The 18,335-nt window shown below is 46.9% G+C and overlaps 1 long non-coding RNA gene across 1 annotated transcript; it reads left to right on the top strand.

Moving 5' to 3' along the window:
* The first annotated feature begins 1,828 nt into the window (after nucleotides 1–1,828).
* LOC135454232 (uncharacterized) lies at nucleotides 1,829–18,309 on the top strand. The gene is made up of 5 exons (XR_010442044.1): nucleotides 1,829–2,372; nucleotides 3,010–3,162; nucleotides 12,233–12,390; nucleotides 17,429–17,521; nucleotides 18,190–18,309. It is a non-coding gene; the product is annotated as an uncharacterized LOC135454232 (long non-coding RNA).
* The last annotated feature ends 26 nt before the right edge of the window (nucleotides 18,310–18,335 follow it).

Raw genomic sequence — 18,335 nt, 5'->3', positions numbered from 1 at the left:
GCAAAGCCAAGCTGTATTTAATTGGCTTTGGCTGTGCAGAAAATAATGGCTGCTGCCCTTTGTGAATTTCAAAAATATTTGAGGGTTTAGTGATGAAGGAGATGAGGAAATAATTTCCTTTAAAATTTAGGTCTACTTAGGTTCCAAAAATTATAAAGCATAGTCCAGAAAGAAATCCTGGTGGCTGGAACTTATCCCCTGCGAGACTGCAGAAACAAGCACAACATCTCAGCTTGGAAATAGTGACTCAAACGTTCCCTGCACTTAATATTAATGTAGAAAACATTAGAAGCTTTCCCTCAGGCTGGCTGGCTCCCTGGTGTCTGGCCTGTGGCCACTGAAGCCCCAGGGCTGTGTCCTGAGCACGGGGACATCTGCAGGGATCTCCCAGAGGGGAAAATGCCATTTCTGGGTGGAGAACAGCAAAGAGCTGCTGCTGCAAATACACTGGGGATGGGGAGAGAGCCCCCAGCTCGGCTCCAGGGTGGACAGATGTGGATGGGGACACTTTGGCTCCACCATCTCTTGTCCTCTCTGCTGCTCAGGCCACCTCCCAGCTAAACATGGTCGGTCTGGACACGAGTGAACTTACAGTGAAACTACTCCAGGTGACAATTGCATTGTGTGGAAATGGTGTAAACTTTCCATCCATCCATCCATCCATCCATCCATCCATCCATCCATCCATCCATCCATCATTCAAGACCCTGTTTTATCAGTAACAAGAGAGCTCTTCAGCTGAACTTTGTCCCTGTTTCTTTCCACTTCTTCCTTTATAGCAATAATAATATTTCACATTTATGGAACACTTTACATCTTCAAATTGCATTTGCAGGTATTAACTAATGAAGGCCTAGGTTGCTCCTGTGAACTGGAGGGGAATGCAAGGTTATCTTGTGCATTCTCAGGTGGAAAATTCAAGGAAGGAGGGGAGGTTGTGCAGGATCAGCACTGGATCCTGAACTTTCTGCTTGGCTCAGGCAGCACCCTCAGTGCCTCTCTGGGGACACCATCTCTTGGTTTACTTACAAAATCTTCTCCTCTAGTAAGAAAAGGGGGTAAAAAATACTAGAAAAAATCCTTTCTTAACTCCCATTAGGAATTTCAGTTTTCTTTTGGCATTTTTTCATTAATTTCTTTAATACAATGAAAAATGTTTGGAGCAGTGATTCCTTAATCCTGTACAGTGGTAATATAATCTTCATTTGTTCACAGTCATTCAACCTGAATCATCCTCGAGCTCTGAAGCTGATGTGTGAGCACAGTGATAAATCCAGCCACCACCTCAGTGCAGGTGCTCCCATGTAAAACACAGTAAGCCAGCCCAGGGACAGGGGACAGCTCTCATTCCTACACCCAGGAGCATGCTGGACTGAAGCCTTTTCAGGAAATGGCCATTTCTGCTCAGTTTGCTGTGTCAAAGTCAGATTTTTAGGATTTACCATGCAGGTACATGAGCCCCAGACACAGATTGTCTGTGCTGTCCCTTTGTCCAGGCTTTCTGGACCTCAGCACTGCCAGCAGGGTCATGCAGCATCCCTGATAAATTCCCCATTTCCACCTGGAAAAGAGCTCTGGAAGTTGTGCTGGAGGAGCCTGGTGGTGGTGGCAGTGAATTATCAGGAGGACAATCATCCCCCAGGGGACTGAGCTGTCACTGCCCCATAAGGCTGGGGGAGCAGGGCCCAGAGGGCAGCTCACACACAACGCCAGGCATCAGATGGAAAAACAAAATATTCCCACTGCCAGACCTACCATGCCTGCCTGCAGGAGTTAGTGGGAACGAAAGGCAGAAACTTGGGGAAAGCCAGGGTGCACATAGCTTTTTTCCCCCCCACTTTTCTCAGATTTCCCAGGACTTTTTAAGGGTTCTGATCCATGTTAGGGTGAGGAAGCCAATAGATGGCACTGTGCTGTTTCTGGAGGAGCCCAGCCTTTTTCTGGAGGGTTTCTGGGATGCCCGAATGTGGGAAAGCCCTGCACTCCAGGGAAGTTTCTCCCCATGCAGAACCACGAGCAAAGTCTCACCGTGGAGAAGGCTCCATGCCCAAAGCACCGTGCAAAGCAGGGATATTTGTGCACAGCCCTGGGATGTTATCTGCTCACAGGAAAAGGGAGGCAAAACCCCCCAGCAAACGAGGTCAGTGTTAGGAAAGCTCAGATTCTCATCAGGGAATGTTTTTGTCCCTGCAGCTTCTGTGGCAGCCTCAGGGCTGTGCCAGTGCCCAGCTGAGGAATCAGCTGTGGGGAGATGATGGTTTTGGCAGGAGGGACAGGGCTGCCCAAGAGTGTGGCTCGGTCAGCTGGTGGCCCTGGTCTGGAGCATGAATTTAGCCCTGGGGACTCTGGAGTTCAGCACCAGCAGGACAGAGGTGAGGGATGGTGAGGTTGGTAATAAACCCCTGCCTGTTTTTCCATCAAACCTCCCCAGTGTGAGAGTGCTCCTTATTTCACACAGCCTGAGGTCTGAGCTTGCTGCTCCAGGAGCACAGACAGCATTGGGCAGCTGGTTTAGGGTGAGTTAGCCCCACCACTCAAAATGTGCCTGCCTCCCAGGCTGACCCTAACTCACTTCCAGGCCAGTATTGTGGAGTCCTGTGGAGCCATTCCTCAGTGTTCCAGCCCTACCTGGTGGGTATCACTGATATCCTGAAGTCCTTGATTTCAGTTCCCTAAAGAGATCTAAGCAATGAGATAAGGCCCCTGTATTGGTACTGCACCCTCCACTGAACAGCAAATATGGGGATGGGGAAGCCTGGCCCCAAAGGCAGGACTGGGAGCTGCTCTTACCTGGTAGCTACATCTGAGCAGGTGTCAAGGTGGGGTAAGCTCAGAATGGCCCAATTTTCCCCAATTTTCTTGCCCTAAGCCACCAGACCTGTCCCAGTGAGCAGGGCCAGCAGTGAGTGTGGGCACAGTACCTCACCCACCTCACCCAGCTGAATCATCTCTCCAATTCTCATTACTACAATTTGCTGCTCTCTTTTTCCCTCCCTCCCTCTTTTAAAGCCCCTCTCCAGCTCCAATCCAGCAGAGGTGTGCTGTGTTTGCTGCCAGGTCCTGAGCATCCCCCAGAGCCACTGTGCCCCTCTGAGGACCTGCTTGGCACCTGACCCTGCTGCCATTCAGTGCCACCTTTCAAATCACTCCAGTCAAATCAGGGTAAGTAGCTCTCTCAGGCTGACCCCTGCCTTGTCAATCTTTACATCATTCCAAGGCAATTTAGCCTATTCATTCATAAGGAGAGGATATTGATTGAATAATCTCTGTTATTAGTGCTTGGGTAGAACTTGTTCTTTATTTTATTTTAATATTGGGTGTGTTGGTAGCTTAAACCTACCTCTGTAGTGCCCTGCTGTAACTGCCAGTGCAATTACAGTAAAGAGCATGAGCAGATAGTTGATTAAGCCTTGCAGATATTATTACAAAGCAAGGCCTCGTTCTGAACGCACATATTTCAGGAGAAACAGCATCAAGAAGCGTGCACATGTGAATTCCTAGAATCTGCAAGCACAATTTATCCTTGCAGGTCAATAGCTCATATTGTCTGCTCTGCCAAATTGTTCAAACATATACAATGCTCTCAAAACATTGCTTAATTAGATTCTAGAGAACACTGACACACAAACAAAAGATATTAATATCAAGGATTTCAGCATCAAATGTAGTTTGCACAGATCAAAGAACATTTTTGGTGCAAAGAGGTTATGAATGTGACAGGTTGTTACTCCACAACTGCAGAATTTGACAAGAGGGGAAGCAGTGATCAGAGAGCAGAGCACAAAGAGGAACAAGTAAGGACCCGTGAGGGACGGGCAAGATAAATCTGCAGAAACAGAGGGAAAAGGAAGATTACTGGAGAGGCAGGGAAAAGGAAGATTATTGGAGAGGCAGGAAAAACACTTTCCAGGAAACAATACTCCCTAAAGTGGACATGGAGCTTTTGGAGGGTGTAGGGCTGTGAATTGCTGGGGTAGAATGAGATTTGTCCGCTTCCATAAGGATGACATCTTAAGAGCAAGATCCAAAACTTGAAAATTATTATAGACAAAGTCTTTCGTGAAATCACTGAAAGGAGACTTGGTCCTTGGCTGGGAGCCTTTTGTGACTTAGTTGTCTCTTGAAACTGGGATGAAGCAGTGAAGGAGTGAAGATGAGGAAGAGAAGGGACAGGTCAAAATCAGGGCTGGCTATCAAATGTGCAGGCCTAGCCAGGCCTTGGATCCTGGGGCAATGAGAAGGAAAGGGGACAAATATAATTAACAACAGCCTGTCCTGAGTTTCACAAATACTGCTGAGAATAATGACATATCTGCATATGCCCAGTGTGGGGGAGAATGATAGTTTGTTTGGGATGTGGGTGTCCTGCTGCCATCACTTTGGAACAGCTACAGGGTCTGAGAGATCCTTGCTGGAGGCTCAGTGATCCTGGGATAAGCAGGACTGCCCCAAATCTGCCCCAAAGCTGGGGAAATATTCAGTCTGGTCAACAGGTCTGAATTCAGCTCATCCACAGCACCTGGAACAGAAAATTACTCTCTGGTGGCTACCTGGAAGAGAAGGAAGGAGCTGGAAAGAAAATATTGGAAATGGATGTAAGGGTAGGCACAAAGTAGCAGGCCAGGAAAACAAGCAAACAGCTAAAAGAGCAAGCCAAGGGGAAGTCAATAAAATTGACTTAAAATACATATGAATGAAAAAAATTAATAAGCCAAAGCTGTATTTAATGTCAATATTGTTGTAGTAGTCTGAGAAATCATGAATAAATAAAGGCAGATGGTGGATTGATCATCCAACACCAAGAAAGGCACTTGTGAAGAATATTTTCTTCTCAAGGCAGACAGACTCATATGTGTGTGTCTCGTTTGCTTTAATGGCAGTCATGTTTGCAAACTCCTGTGTATTAGGAAACAGGTAAACCTCAGTGGTTAGGGCTTGTTTTGACACAATTATTTCCTTTTTCTCCTGGAAAGTATTAACTTCTGCTTTGAAAGAGTTCCACATGCATATTACACTGTATATCACAGCAACCTGCCAAATCCACTGTAAATTATTCAAAAATAGGCTGACAAATCAAGGACTAGCATTTTAAAGTGAGGGTAATTTGCAGCATTATTTAAGAGCTCCCTTTCCCTTCAACTTTTCCCAATGAGCACTAAAAGCAAACTGTCCCTGCTGGTTCTGACAAGGGAAGGATTGCCCTTATTTCAAATTCTGGCTGAAAGGCTGGGACCTGCACCTCATTCCTCAGAGATGCTGGGGGCTCTCACAGCCAATCACACTCAAAAAGAAAAAGCCTCAGCTCCTTGCCCAGCCTTTCATCTATTGATTTTTCCTCATGGGTAGTGCATTGCAATATCCTATTTTAAAAATTGGGAAGAGGGGAAACTGCACCACACTGAACTCCCAGCACAGAGCGCTTGCTATTAGGCCCTACTGCAGAATGTTTAAGCATGCACTTTGTGAAAAATCTTATTTTTTATGACCCTCTTTCATTAGAAAAGTCCTTAGCTACACTGCAGATGCAGAGACCAAGGAATTTGTCTGTCTCTCTGCCTCTAGTCCTCAATGCCATGGCATGCAGCCCTCAGAAGCTGCAATGACATCCTTAACGTCCCTTTGAAAATGCATTATTTGTCCTAAAAATGTAACTCCTACATAAGAGTAAGAAAAAAGTGGCCAGGCACAAAATAGTCAGTATGCTCAATGATGCAGATTTTAATTCCAAATTCATTCCTACTCATCAGCAGGGAACACAACAACTTGTTAGTTTTTCTCAGAGATCTGAACTCACGGCTGTGCCCAAGCATGGTGCGGATGGCTCATCCCACCATTGCATTGGAGGGGAGATGGATGTGAAGGCAGAGACATGAGGAGAACAGAGGGTCCCTGTTTCATGGTGGCTCAGTTCAGGGTCTCCCAGTGCCACAGAGCAGGAGTGGAGTGAGCTGGAGGGGCCCCTGCACAGCTCAGGAGCAGAGCAGCCTCAAGCACACTCTGCTGTGGGTTTGTACCATGCACTCACCGTGTCTCTCTGTGCCTCAAGCAAGCCAAGTTTAGAAAACCTCTGCTGTAGCCTTTGAGATGGGTTGTTTTGCATTTTGACTCTTTTCTGAAGCCATGAAGCTGCCAGGAAAGTTTTGTTTACTGAAAATGAGTAGATGTGGAGCATCTGTGCATGAGATGGCCATTACATACCTCAGGAGATGCTGAGCTGCCTGCTGAATATGGCCTGATCCTGCCAGGTTCCCAGGATGGTGCAGAGGAAGCCCAAAGGCTTTTTGTTTGTCTCTGGCACAATTTATGTCTTGTTTCAAACCTGGTTTTGTAGCCTGGGTGTTCTTGTTTGCACTGTGCCCATTACCGAGAGATGCAATTTATGGCTTGTGCTCTTCAAGTGTTTGACAGTTCTGGTTTATCTGCCCCAGGAGCTTTGTCTTTCCCTTGGAAATGATTAGGTGGTTGAGAATTGACTTGAGGAGCTATCAGGAGGAATAGGCAAGAGGAACAGCAGCAGCCTGTAGGAAGCTCAGGAGACCTGTATCAACAGGTATTTCAGGAAGGGGAGCTGTTGCTAAAGGAAACAACTTGCAGAGCTGTGAACTGGATTGGCACTGGATTCTAACCCAGCTGATAAATTCAGGTGTGACCCACAGCCTGCTCAGCCTGTTCAAACCTCAACTGCAAGGTCCTGGCTGTGCAGGACTGTGGGGTCAGGGTGGAGGCTGGCTCTGCCTGCAGCCATGAAACCAAAAATCCCAAAAGCAGCAGCAGGACTGACTGTGCAATACTGAATTGGGGCAGAGTGGCTGGAAAGCTGCTCAGTGGAAAAGGGCCTGGGGATGATGGTGAACATTGCCCGAACCCCAACCAGATGTGCCCAGGTGGCCAAAAAGGCCAATGACATCTGGCTTGTATCAGCAATAATGTGGCCAGCAGAATGAGGATGGTGATCATCTCCCTGTGCTGGGCACTGGCGAGGCTGCCCCTCAAATCCTGGGTTCAGTTCAGGGCCCACCAACACAAAAAAGACATTGAGGGGCTGAATCAAGTCCAGAAAAGGATAACAGAGATTGAGAAGGGTCTGGAGCACAACCCTGATCAGGAGTGGCTGAGGGAGCTGTAGCTCAGCCTGGAGAAAAGGAGGATGAGGGGGAACCTTCTCACTCCCTACAACTCACTGAGAGGAGGCTGTAGCCAGGAGGGGGTTTGGTCTCTTCTCCCAAGTAACAAGCAACAGGATGAAAAAAAAAGGCTTCAAGTTGAACCAGGGGAGGTTTAGATTGGATGTTATGAAAAAATTCATCACCAAAGAGTTGTCAAGCACTGGAACAAGGCTGTCTGGAGCAGTGTTGGAGTCACCATCCCTGGAGGTATTGAAAACCTGTAGATGTGGCACTTGGGGACATGGTTTAGTGGTGACCTTGGCAGTGCTAAATTAATGGTTGGGCTTGGTGATCTTAAAGGTCCTTTCTCACCCAAATTATTCTTTGATTCTGTGATTGAAAATGGTGCTTAGTGTTGGCTGCTCATGGTTGTGAGCACCCTGAACAGCAGCAGCACAGGGACAGGAGACTCTTGTGTTGAACTCATGGGGATGGAGATCCAGTTTTGCAGAGAAAAGATGGATCAGGCCCTTGTGACAAGACACAAGGCAGGTAAGGGATGGTGCTGACTGCCAGGCAGAGGTGGAAAAGGCTGAAGGGAGATTTGGCTTAGATTTAGGAAATCCTGAAGGCAGTGGATAATCTGGACACAGAATGGTTCTTCACCAAATCCTGTAAATACAAGAACAAGAGGCACTCAATTGAAAACAGTGAGAGATTAGGTTTGAGATAGATAAAAGAGCTCTTCTGGACACGGCAGGTAGTGAACTTTGGGAACTTACTGCCACAGGAGGAAAAGGGGATTAGACAAACTCATGGAAACAGCTTTATAAGTAGCAGCTAAAATCCCTGGCCAAGCATGCACCCTCCAGCATCTCTGCCAAAGCAGCTCAGGGTGTCACCACATTTCTCTGCACAGAGAAAAGCAAGGCACAGTTCTCCCCAAGAATATTTCTGGGTTTCACATTCTCTGAACCTCAGAGAAAGGAAAAACAATTCTTATAATTTGCTGTGCCTGTAGTAGAATGCAACATGGAGATTGTTTACCCAAAGTGACGGTGTTTTGTTTCCTTGGCCTGTCAGGACCAAGTGTGTGTGTGTGTTGGGATTGTCAGGTGTCAGTCACGATATTCTGTGCAGTGTGTGCAGGGTTAAGTGCTTGGCAGATTCAGTTTAGATGTAATGTAATATAGTATAGAATAATATAGTATAATAAAATAATAGTAATACAGTATTATATATAAAGTAATCTGTAATATAGTATATTAATATAGTATTATATATAAAGTATATATAAAATTATATATACTATATATATACTATGGTATTATATATAAGTATATATAAATTATATATACTATAGTTATACTATAGTATTATATATATACTATAGATATACTATAATATTATATGTAAGTATATATAAAATGATATATAATATGTTACATATATATAAATATGTAATATAGTATAATAATATAGTATTATATATAAAGTAATATACAATATAGTATAGAATAATATAGCATAATAAAGTAATTAATTAGCCTTTTGATAAGCTGCAGTCCTCCTCACCATTCCTTCCTTCGTCGGGGTCTCCCTGCAAATACAATATCAGGGAGCACAATGGAAGTGGAAAGCAGCAGGGGCAGCACATTTTCCAAAACACCATCTCCTGCTGTGCCCATCAGAGACAATGTGCCAGGCTGGACATCCCTGTGGATGGAGCCAGCCAGGGCATCCTGCTCACTGAGCTCCCTGGCACCAGCACTTGTGCTGCAGCACACACACGGGGCTGGCACACTCCCATGGCAGGCGTGCACAGGCCACCCTCCTGCAGCTCCTTCTGCACCAAGGGGTGAGTGGCACAGCTGCTGGGGTGGTGCTTGGCCCCCACGCTCAGGGCAGGGGCTCTGCTGCTTCCGTGCCTGCCATCCCTGCCATCTCTGCCATCCTTGCCATCCTTGCCGTGCTGCTCTGAGCCCCAGCCGTGGCAGCTGCCCGGAGAGCTCCTCGCCGCTGCAGCACAAGACACATGGATCAATTAACTCAGTTGCTGGGTTTCGCTTTTGAATCAATTAACTGGAACTGAAATTAAGTAAAAATATCCTTTGCTTATTAACAGACTGAACTAATTGCAATAAAAGGTGGAGGGAAAAAAAAGGGGGGGGGGGGGAAACACAGAGATGTTTGTCACAGTGAATCTCAGCCCTCATCTTGATTGTAGATATTCCTCATTTGCGGGGTGGACTAATGATTTCACAACCTCCAAATTGGTTGTGTCGTCCCATGATGAGGCAGCTGTATCTCCAGCACATCCCAGCTCTGCAGGGCCAGGATGGGGCCTGTCCAAGACCCACTCTTGTATCCACCAAGTCTCCTGCCCTGGCTGCTCCACAGGGCCTGGCAGCATGCAGCCCTCTTTGTCTTGCCTTCCTTCCCTTTGTTTCTGCCTTCAGTTCTTTGTTTGTCTGGTTTGTCCTTCTTTTTGTTGTCTGCATCCATAATTTCTCTGTTGGCCTCTCCATTCTCTCTCCTTCCTGTGTGCCTCCAGGGATTTCCATCCATTCCCCCCCAGCCCTTCCTTCCTCCCCATTTCCACCATCCTCTTCCCCTTCCCTCTGTCCACAGCGCTATCCTACTCCTTCCCTCTGTCTTCCAGCTGCAATTAGAGCTAATCAGATACCTGAGCAGCTCTGCAAAGCTATTAGTGGCTCCTCTCTCATCCCAGGGGGAGCTGAGCAGAGCTGGACAATTAGGCTTTTCCACGCAGCCCCCAGCCTGATAAACACAATAACCAAGGTGGGGCTGTGGGCACAACTCTGCCCCTGGCCCGGAGAACATCCCTGGCCACACTGGGGCTCCCATGGTGGCATCCAGCACAGGGGATGCTCCTGAGGAGCTCACCTGGCCACCTTCCTGACCCTGTGTGTGCCCTCTGTCTGATCCCCCTCTCTGAGGGGCCTGGGGGGTGTTTTTGGTGGGGACAGAGCCTCTGTGGAAGGGCTGACGTGCAGGGTTTGTTGCAGAGAATTTCCCCCGCTCGCTCCCAGCCCAGCGCACCCCTCCTGCTGCTGGATCTATGAGCTGTGTGTGTGTTTTGTAATTAAGCAGTTAATTGCACTGGAGTTCTTGATTAGCTTTGGGGGATGGTAATGTTCTAGCAGGATGAGATGTTGTGTACAGTTCAGAATCATTTACAGAAATTGGAGCTAATTTTGCTGTCTGTGCTTATTACTGCATTAATTTAATTTGGGTTGCTTTTAGCTCATTAACACATCTAATTAATTCGTTGACATCACTATTAAGATGTCTCTTTGAAATTGGCGTCTCCAGATAATCAGGATGGAAGAGGCTGACAGATCAGGCGCGAAGCTGACTGGGAAAATGGGGAAGAAAAAAAAAAAGGGACGACTAATGAATTTTCCATCAGAATCGCACGGTTTGTCAGAGTTGGTATCAGAGAGACAGAGACAGAGCTGGTGAGACAGAGAAAGGGCACGAGAGAGACAGCAGTGGTAAAAAGAGACTTTCTTTCAAAAATATTATATTTGTTAGGAGAGCAAGCAAGATGTGTGAGAGGACAATAAATATTCTTTAGTGAATCGACATCAAGACTGCATATTTCTTAGTTAATTTTCCTCTCTGCCTGGTTTTCTGTTGCAGCCTTTTGGCTGTTTTCATTTCTCTTCTGCACCACAAATGACTTTGCTCTCCCAATGCTGGGGACTGTGTGTTGTCCCTTCTGCCACCACAAGTCCTGCTCTGCCAAGGGCAGGGGAGGCTGCAGGGATGGGAGATCCTCTGTGCCCTGTGCTGCAGGGAGGGCAGGGTTCAGAGGATGGATGGACAATTGCAAGCAATTAAATTACAGTGGTTTAATGAGTTTGCACATAGCAAAGCCTTACTGTTTGGTGATATGCTGGCCTGGCAGCATTTGTGAAATAAACCAGCTTAGCTTAAGCCTGCCCTCACAGTGGGTGTCGCAGAAGAGAAATGTCCTGTGGGTTTGGAAGGGCAGTTGTGGCTTGCTGGATTGGGAGGAAGTCACATGGAGACTTTCCCAGGAGCTGCTGGTGTGGCTATGGCCTTAGCATGCTGCCTTAGGAAATTCTCCCTTTCTCCAGCTCCAGGCACATTGTCTCAAAACCACGAGGTCCTGGACATAAGGGGAGGAGGAAGCAGACTCAGATTTGTTCTGAGGTGGATTATGGTTTTCTCCTGCAGATTACCCCCATCCAACCCAGAATTCATAGCCTCTTTCTGTTCCACATTCCTTCTGACACATTCCTTCATGGGATAGAAACAGCCCCAAACCCACTTCACCCATGATTTCAGGTTTTTTGGGTCCACAGAACCCCCAGCTTTTCACAATGCATGTGCAGACCTCTCCAAACACTCAGAATCTGTGCTGACTGACAGCAAACCAGCTTTCCTTGGTTACCTGCCACAACTCCTGATGGTTCCCTCTGGAATCTGTGGGCAAACACATTGAGAACACCAGCCCAGCTAACCCACCACACTCGCAGCCACATTCTGCACACTCCAGTCAGCATGCTTGTTCCTGGAAGCATTTTCAGTGGAGTTGGTAACATTATCTGGGCTACAAACATGATGTTTGCTTCTCACCATCTCTGTGACCCTCCCAAGGGAGGTGAAATGTGGATGGAGGCAATAGAAGGAGCATTTTCACTGGGAATAGCTGTGCTGCAGAAAGGCTTTTGTAAAACTGCTTCAAACTAATTGATTTTAAAAGAGAAGGAAATCTCGAGTTGCAGTAGAAAGGCTGCTGTGAAGGGAGAGGATGATTTTAAAGGGTCTGTGCATGGCACCTGATTCCTTGGGAGGAGCTCCAAGGCTCTGAGGTCAATGGGCTGAGCCAGGCAGAGCAGCCCCCTGCCCCTCACTCCCTGTCCTTATCAGGCCCAATGTCTGTGTGCCCCTTCAGGCTGGAAAAGCCAAATGGAGAAGGCAATTTCTGCCTCACAGCAATTACCAGCCTTGCTCAGGGGGAGCTGAGGGTGGGCCCTGGCAGAGGAGGCCTCAAGGCCCCTCCAGGCAGGGTCTGGGTGATGGGAAAGGGTTGCAGCGGTGAAATCTCCTTCATTACCTGCTTTGCTTTGCAGGGCTCACCTGGGAGGAGCTGCTGGTGGTGGATGGAGGTGAAGAGCCAAGACATTCCCATTACAGGGACAGAGGCAGCTGAGCCCTGTACTGTGCACTGTGGGATGGGCACAGGGAGGCCGAGCCCTTTGACCAGGGATGTCCGCCTGGGAAACACACGGTATGCAGGCATAGACCTGGTCCTCAAAGGTACCAAACCAGCCTGGGGCAAGTTACAAATAGAGACTGGTTAAAGAGCCTCTTTTCTGGCAGTCTTGCTTTGTCCTGCTGCCATTGAACTGAAATATCCAGGCCAGTGTCATCATGGGTGCTGTTATCTGTTCTCCTTCCCAAATGGACACCAAATCCTTTGGAATTTGGTTCCATCCCAAAAGAGAGAAGCCCAGGATCACACTGAAAAGCCACAGGAGTGGCATTGGCTTCCTCAGACTCCTTGTCCAACAGCAGGGACATGTTGGAGCATGTCTTTAGGTCTCTTCCATCTGTCACTAGGGAGGAAAAAGACCCACAAGTATCCCCACATTGTTGGTCTAAAATTGGACCTGAGCAGGTCTGGTCTTCCTCCCCTGCACCACAAAGCTCCCTGTGAGGAGCACAGGGTGATTTACTCCAATGCTGAGCTGCAGTTCCCACCTGGGGAGGAGAAGTTGGTTCCAATTCCTATTCAATTTCATTCAAGAGAAGAGAATATTAGAAACTCCACTCTTTAGCACTTCATTAAACACTTTAGTTTAATAGCATCCTCCAGGGAATCCCAATCTGGACCACGTGAGCCAGGAGTAAACAGCTGCATCAATTAACCCCATAATCTCAAGGGTGCTATTAGAAGGTGAGATACCCTTAGAAAGTGCATATGCCTGCAATTAGGCTTAAAATACTTAAGTGTCAATAGCCTCAGTTATTTGTGCTCCCTGCTATTGATCTTGCTTATGTTTTCCACATTAAACAGTCTTTCTTACTTCATCAATAAATTAAGTGCTGTTTAGATTTATTCACTTTTTCTATTAAATGGTGCAAACTCCTGAGCTCCTGGCTCTATCTGAGATGAGGGTCTCCAGCCCTCTTTGCTGGCAGCTCCATCTTGCTTTTGTTCCAGCAGCTGGGGAAAGCAGCAGCAGGATGGAAAGGATGGGAACAAATGCAGGAACTACTGGCTTGGGTTGACCATTAACAAAGCTCAGGCATTTTGTCTGGGTTTGCTGTTTTATGTGTTTGTTAGACCAGATTTGGAGGAGACCTTAGAGAAAGCCAACTTTCCATACCATGAGCATAACAGAAACGTTTGAGTTTCTGCCACATGAGGATTTGAGGAAGAGACAGTTTCTACATACCATGCAGAAGATGCTTTTCCTGGCTTTTCTTCACAGTAAAAAGCTTTGGGAAGAGCTTTAAATCATCTGAAATGGCGACCAACCAGGCAGTGAGCCTGTTCTTTTTCCTCCTCATGCTTCCCATCAGCTCCATTGCTGATTGCAGTCTCCTCCTTCTGATTATTTGACCCGAAATCAGATGTATCATAGACTGTGACTGTGCTGTGTTGCTGGCTGGAAGCTGGGCCCATTCTGAGAAATTCAGGTGTTCCAGAAAGGTGTGAAACAGTGGGGAGACCTTTCCTGCAGAGCAGGTTGAAAAGAGGGCTTGAGGAGAGGGAAAGTTTTATGATTGTTTCTGCTTTGCAGTTTGACTTTTGAGTCCTAATTCTTACTCATCTGGGTGTGGACCAAGGCTGTGGTCCTGCTGCAGGGTAAGGCTTGTGCAGAGGGTTGAGCACACTGAATAAAGCAGCAGCTTTTGCCAAGGGCTGGTGGCATCATGTGCTGGAAAGATCTGCTGCCCTTCTCATTCTATATGTTCTTCAACTGACTTCTCTTGTTTTGAACATATCCCTTAAAGACCTTGTGTTTTTCTGTAAGGAAACTGTGACACTCAGGGTTTTGGTTTAGTCATGGAGCTGGAATTGCTGGGTTAACAGCTGAACTCTGTGCTTGTTTTCCAACCCAAATGATCCTATGATTATTTTCATGGTCAGTTTCATTTCCTTTGTTCATCCGGACTTTTTTGCGTTACGCTCAATGACTGTTGTTTCATGAGGAGCGTGCCTGAAAACAAAAGGAAAACTTAGGGCTCTTAAAAGAATAGTCATTCAGCTAGTTCACATTGTTTAGTTTGCTGTTCCCTGCCCATCTGGTGTGTACCAGTGCATGCAGAATTTTATTTTTACCCAGGCATTCCTGACTGGAGGGAGGCCGGCAGGCCCTTGTTGTTGCAATTAAACCGTGTGCTACTTTCCATAACTCATTAGCCCTTTAGTTTCTGGATTAATTCAATGTGCAAATAATGTCACAAATTGAATATTAGTAGACTTCTATTGAGGATTAAGAGGCAGTAAAAGCATATCACTGTGTCTTCATTGTGCTTTGCATGGCCGTGGTTTGTCCAGCGTGGCCAGTGGTTTGTTAACCACCCCATAGCTCACTGCCTCCTCTCCTGGGCTGGTTTGGCAGGCATGGCCCAGAATTAGATGAGGAAAACAACATGTGAATGTGGAGCTATGGCAAAGGAATCACTACCCAAACTCTCTGTCTAAAGAGTCCAAACTCTTTTTTCAAAGGAGCTTTTCCTGAGGATGGCCCCAGCTCTTCTGGAGATGCTCCCACACACACCCAACAGCCCGTGGTCAGCTAAATGGGCTGTGCTTGCCCTGAGACACTTCACCTGTGCCATGGCATGGGTTTGGCAATGGATTTATTGCCTCCAATTATTTTCAGATGCACAGTTGAGGTGGGATTGCTAAAACCAGCCTGAGCCATCCCTATTATTGCTCAGAGATTGAGCAGAAAAATCAGGATTCAAAGGGGTGCAATGTCCCATTCCAGGCAAAGATCTCTGTGAGAACCCCAGTGCCTGCTCCCAGGGCTCTGGTTGTGCGTTTGGGACCCAGGGTGGGCAGTGCCAGTCCCACACGAGCCCAAAGCTTTTAATCTCAGAGGTGCTGATGGTGTCAGGGTGGGCAGGATGATTCAATGCCATGAGAAAATTCAGGGTATTGAAAAGCAAAATGGATCCAGCTTTCTTTTAATGCACTGAAGTGGAGGCAAATTTCAGTCTAATAATGTAAAGCAGCAATAACCATTATAATTAATTTATATAAAAAACTTTATAAAATTACACTTGATGCATTTAAATCCCATCCAGGAGCAGTGCTCGTTTTCCAGTTAAGCTATGGGTTGTGCAAAGGCAGACGGGGAAAGAGGTATTTCAATATGTCTTATAATTTTATATTCTTTCTAATATCTCTCATGCTAATTTCATTATGCAACACAGTCAGCACAATGATGTAATTATTGAAAAGTAATTTTGCAATAAATGGATTTAAATGTGTTCAAGTCCATTGTAAATTCAATCTCTTGGTAAAGGTGGATTGAACAGGCAGGAAAAAGGGAGCAGGGACGTTGCTGGGTGAAAACTGAGAAGTCCTGAGCATCCCACATCGAGCATCTGCTTACACCAACTAATAACATCCACTTCAGATGGAAACCACTCTCAGAGGCAGCCTCTCTCCCTTTGAGCCCCCAGAGCTGCTCCTTGCAAAGGGCACTTCCAGCCTTCGTGGTGGGGGAAATTTTGGATCAGTCAAGTCTCTCCCAGAGCAAGGCACTGCCATTTCTGGGTGTCTGTGCTGCTCTCAGCAAAGTGGGTCCTGTGTGGGTGTCTTAGCCTGGATTAAGGGCTCAGTTACTGGGCAGGGACTTTAAGATATTCTTCTGCATAAGACATGGGAGATGTGATTTCTATTCCTGGCTCTGTCAGAAACTTCCTGTGTGATACTGGGCAAGCAGTATATCATCTCTGTGCTTCCATTTCCTCATGTGCACAATAGGGATAAGGAGTGCTTCCCCAGCTCATCGGTGAAATTAATGTAACATATGTAAAGTGCATGTATATCCCCAGATGAAAGGTGCCATTGTAATAATATTCAAATTATTATGGAAAATAGATAAAGCGACCAACCCCTGCTAAATGATCGTCTAGCTTTTTACCAGATTCATGAGATCCATGCTAAATGTGATAAGAAAACTTCAGATGTCAAGTGGTTTAGAGTCAGGCTCTGCTCACGAAATGGAGCTGGCTGTGCCTTTTAAGTGGAGGATGAGATAGCAAAGAATTTGGGGCTGGGAAAGTTGTTGCTGTGGTTAAGCTGCCTCGGTTTATTGGATGCCACCATTCATGACAAGGAAGGGGCTGGGGGATGCATCACCTCATGGCCAAATCAGGACCAGGAGCCCTTCTGTGACACTGAAATCAAAGTGACAAAGCAGGGGCTGTTTGGTCTTTCTGACACACAAATCTGGGGTGTCCCAGAAAGGCCACAAAGGGAACAGTGGATGGATTGGCTTTGTAGGAACCCTTCACCCTCAAGGATTATGTCAGACCTAGAGAAAAGGAGTTCTGCTGTCAGTCGTAGAGCAGTAGCAGATACTGCAGTGGGAGGATGATCAGGTCTCAGCACAGAAGTGATGACACCTCTCTGCTGTTCTTTGTGCACCTCTCCTTTCCCTCAGCATCCCTGCAAGGTCTGTTTGGGCAGGACAAGGCTTCCATACAAGCAGTACCCATGTTCCTGGCACTAGGGATGTATCTGAGCAGGACTGGCAGCATGGAGACATTTGTGTGTTTCCTCTGAACCTCCTGGAGTTCCCTTCCATTGGGAAGGGGGTTTTGGCTTGGCCTCTGAAAGAGCCATGGTGGGGATCACTGGAAACCTGAGCTCACAGATTTGACTCTAAATGTGCTGTGCTGGTCTCTCCTGGCACCATTGTACAGTAGCCCAGCACCAAATGCTCAGTTATAGACAAAATTGAATTTACAATTTGCTTTTGGGCAATGTGTAAATTGGCCCTTCATTGATTATTAATGAAGTGCTAATTGCTCTTTGCAACCAATTTTTATGCAAATGCTATTAGTGCTATTTGCACAGTCCTGCAATTTACAGTTTTACATTTGCAGTGGCCTGGTGAAAAGATGTGAAAAGATGACAGCTTGTCCTAAAAGAAAACAAGAAGGGGAGGAGGGAGCCAATTGCAAAACTTGCAAAACTTGGAGTAGCAAAATAACACAATTAGGAACGAGAAAACATAAAAAACCCAAACCAACAAAACACGAACAAACAAACTCTCTCTCTTTATTGATTGTTACAGATTCAGCGTTGACAGGGGTTGTTCTGAATGTAACAGGATCCCACGGCAGATGTAAACCAGACTCCAGGCATTTGCTGCGTGTTTCGCGAGGAGGTCAGTGCACGAATTTGCCTGTGAAAACATTGATGCGAGGCTGCCAGCATCACCCATTCAGAGCCGGGTGCTTTCCTCGGTGACAAGTGACGTGGTGTTGGTTTGTGAATGACTCTGGGCAGCTGCTGAGCTGTTTGGCCATGGAGTTCCTCTCCAAGGTAACACCTCTCCCTGGTGGGGCCAGGGCTGAGCATCCCCATCACCTGCCCAGGCTGGTGGGACCCTCAGACCTCCTGCCCTGCTCTGCCACCACACCTGGGGTCTTCAGAGCTCCCTTTGCTTCTGCATCTGAGCAACACCTTGTAGGCTCTGCAAGGAGTCACGTTTTGGCTGGCTCCTACAGGATGGGGGTGTTGTGGGTCTCATTTTGCTCGTGGGGAGTGAGGGCTTCCAGTCAGGACTTGTTTGCAGCTACAGTTTTCTTAGAGGGTCTGGGTGTTCCTATTTGAGGCTTCCCAGGAAGCCTTTGGTGGAGCACAAAATGAGATTCAGCCCCAAGCTGCTCCCTGATGGCTTCACTTCTACCAGACAAACTTCTCAGTGAATGTCACTGTTGGTGTTTGGGGCAGCAGAGTGGCCTCATCTCCTGCTGGGGGACAGATATCGCTGGTGGCAAAGGGTTTGCTGAGTCCCTAACAGAGATGGTTTTTAATTTGGGTCATCATTAGGATCAGAGGAGGAGAAAGCAAGCAAATCACTGCCCAAGTGTGTCACCCTCATTGAGGTGTCATGAAGGGCCTGGAATCATGGAATGGTTGAGGATCCAGGTGTGACAGCTGAGGCTCCAGAAAATGGGAATGCAACCAAACCAACC

Source organism: Zonotrichia leucophrys, chromosome 14, assembly GCF_028769735.1.
Source record: "Zonotrichia leucophrys gambelii isolate GWCS_2022_RI chromosome 14, RI_Zleu_2.0, whole genome shotgun sequence".
NCBI classification, from domain to species: Eukaryota; Metazoa; Chordata; class Aves; order Passeriformes; family Passerellidae; genus Zonotrichia; species Zonotrichia leucophrys.
Note: the sequence above shows the minus strand (reverse complement) of the source record. Positions and strands in the feature narration are given on the sequence as shown.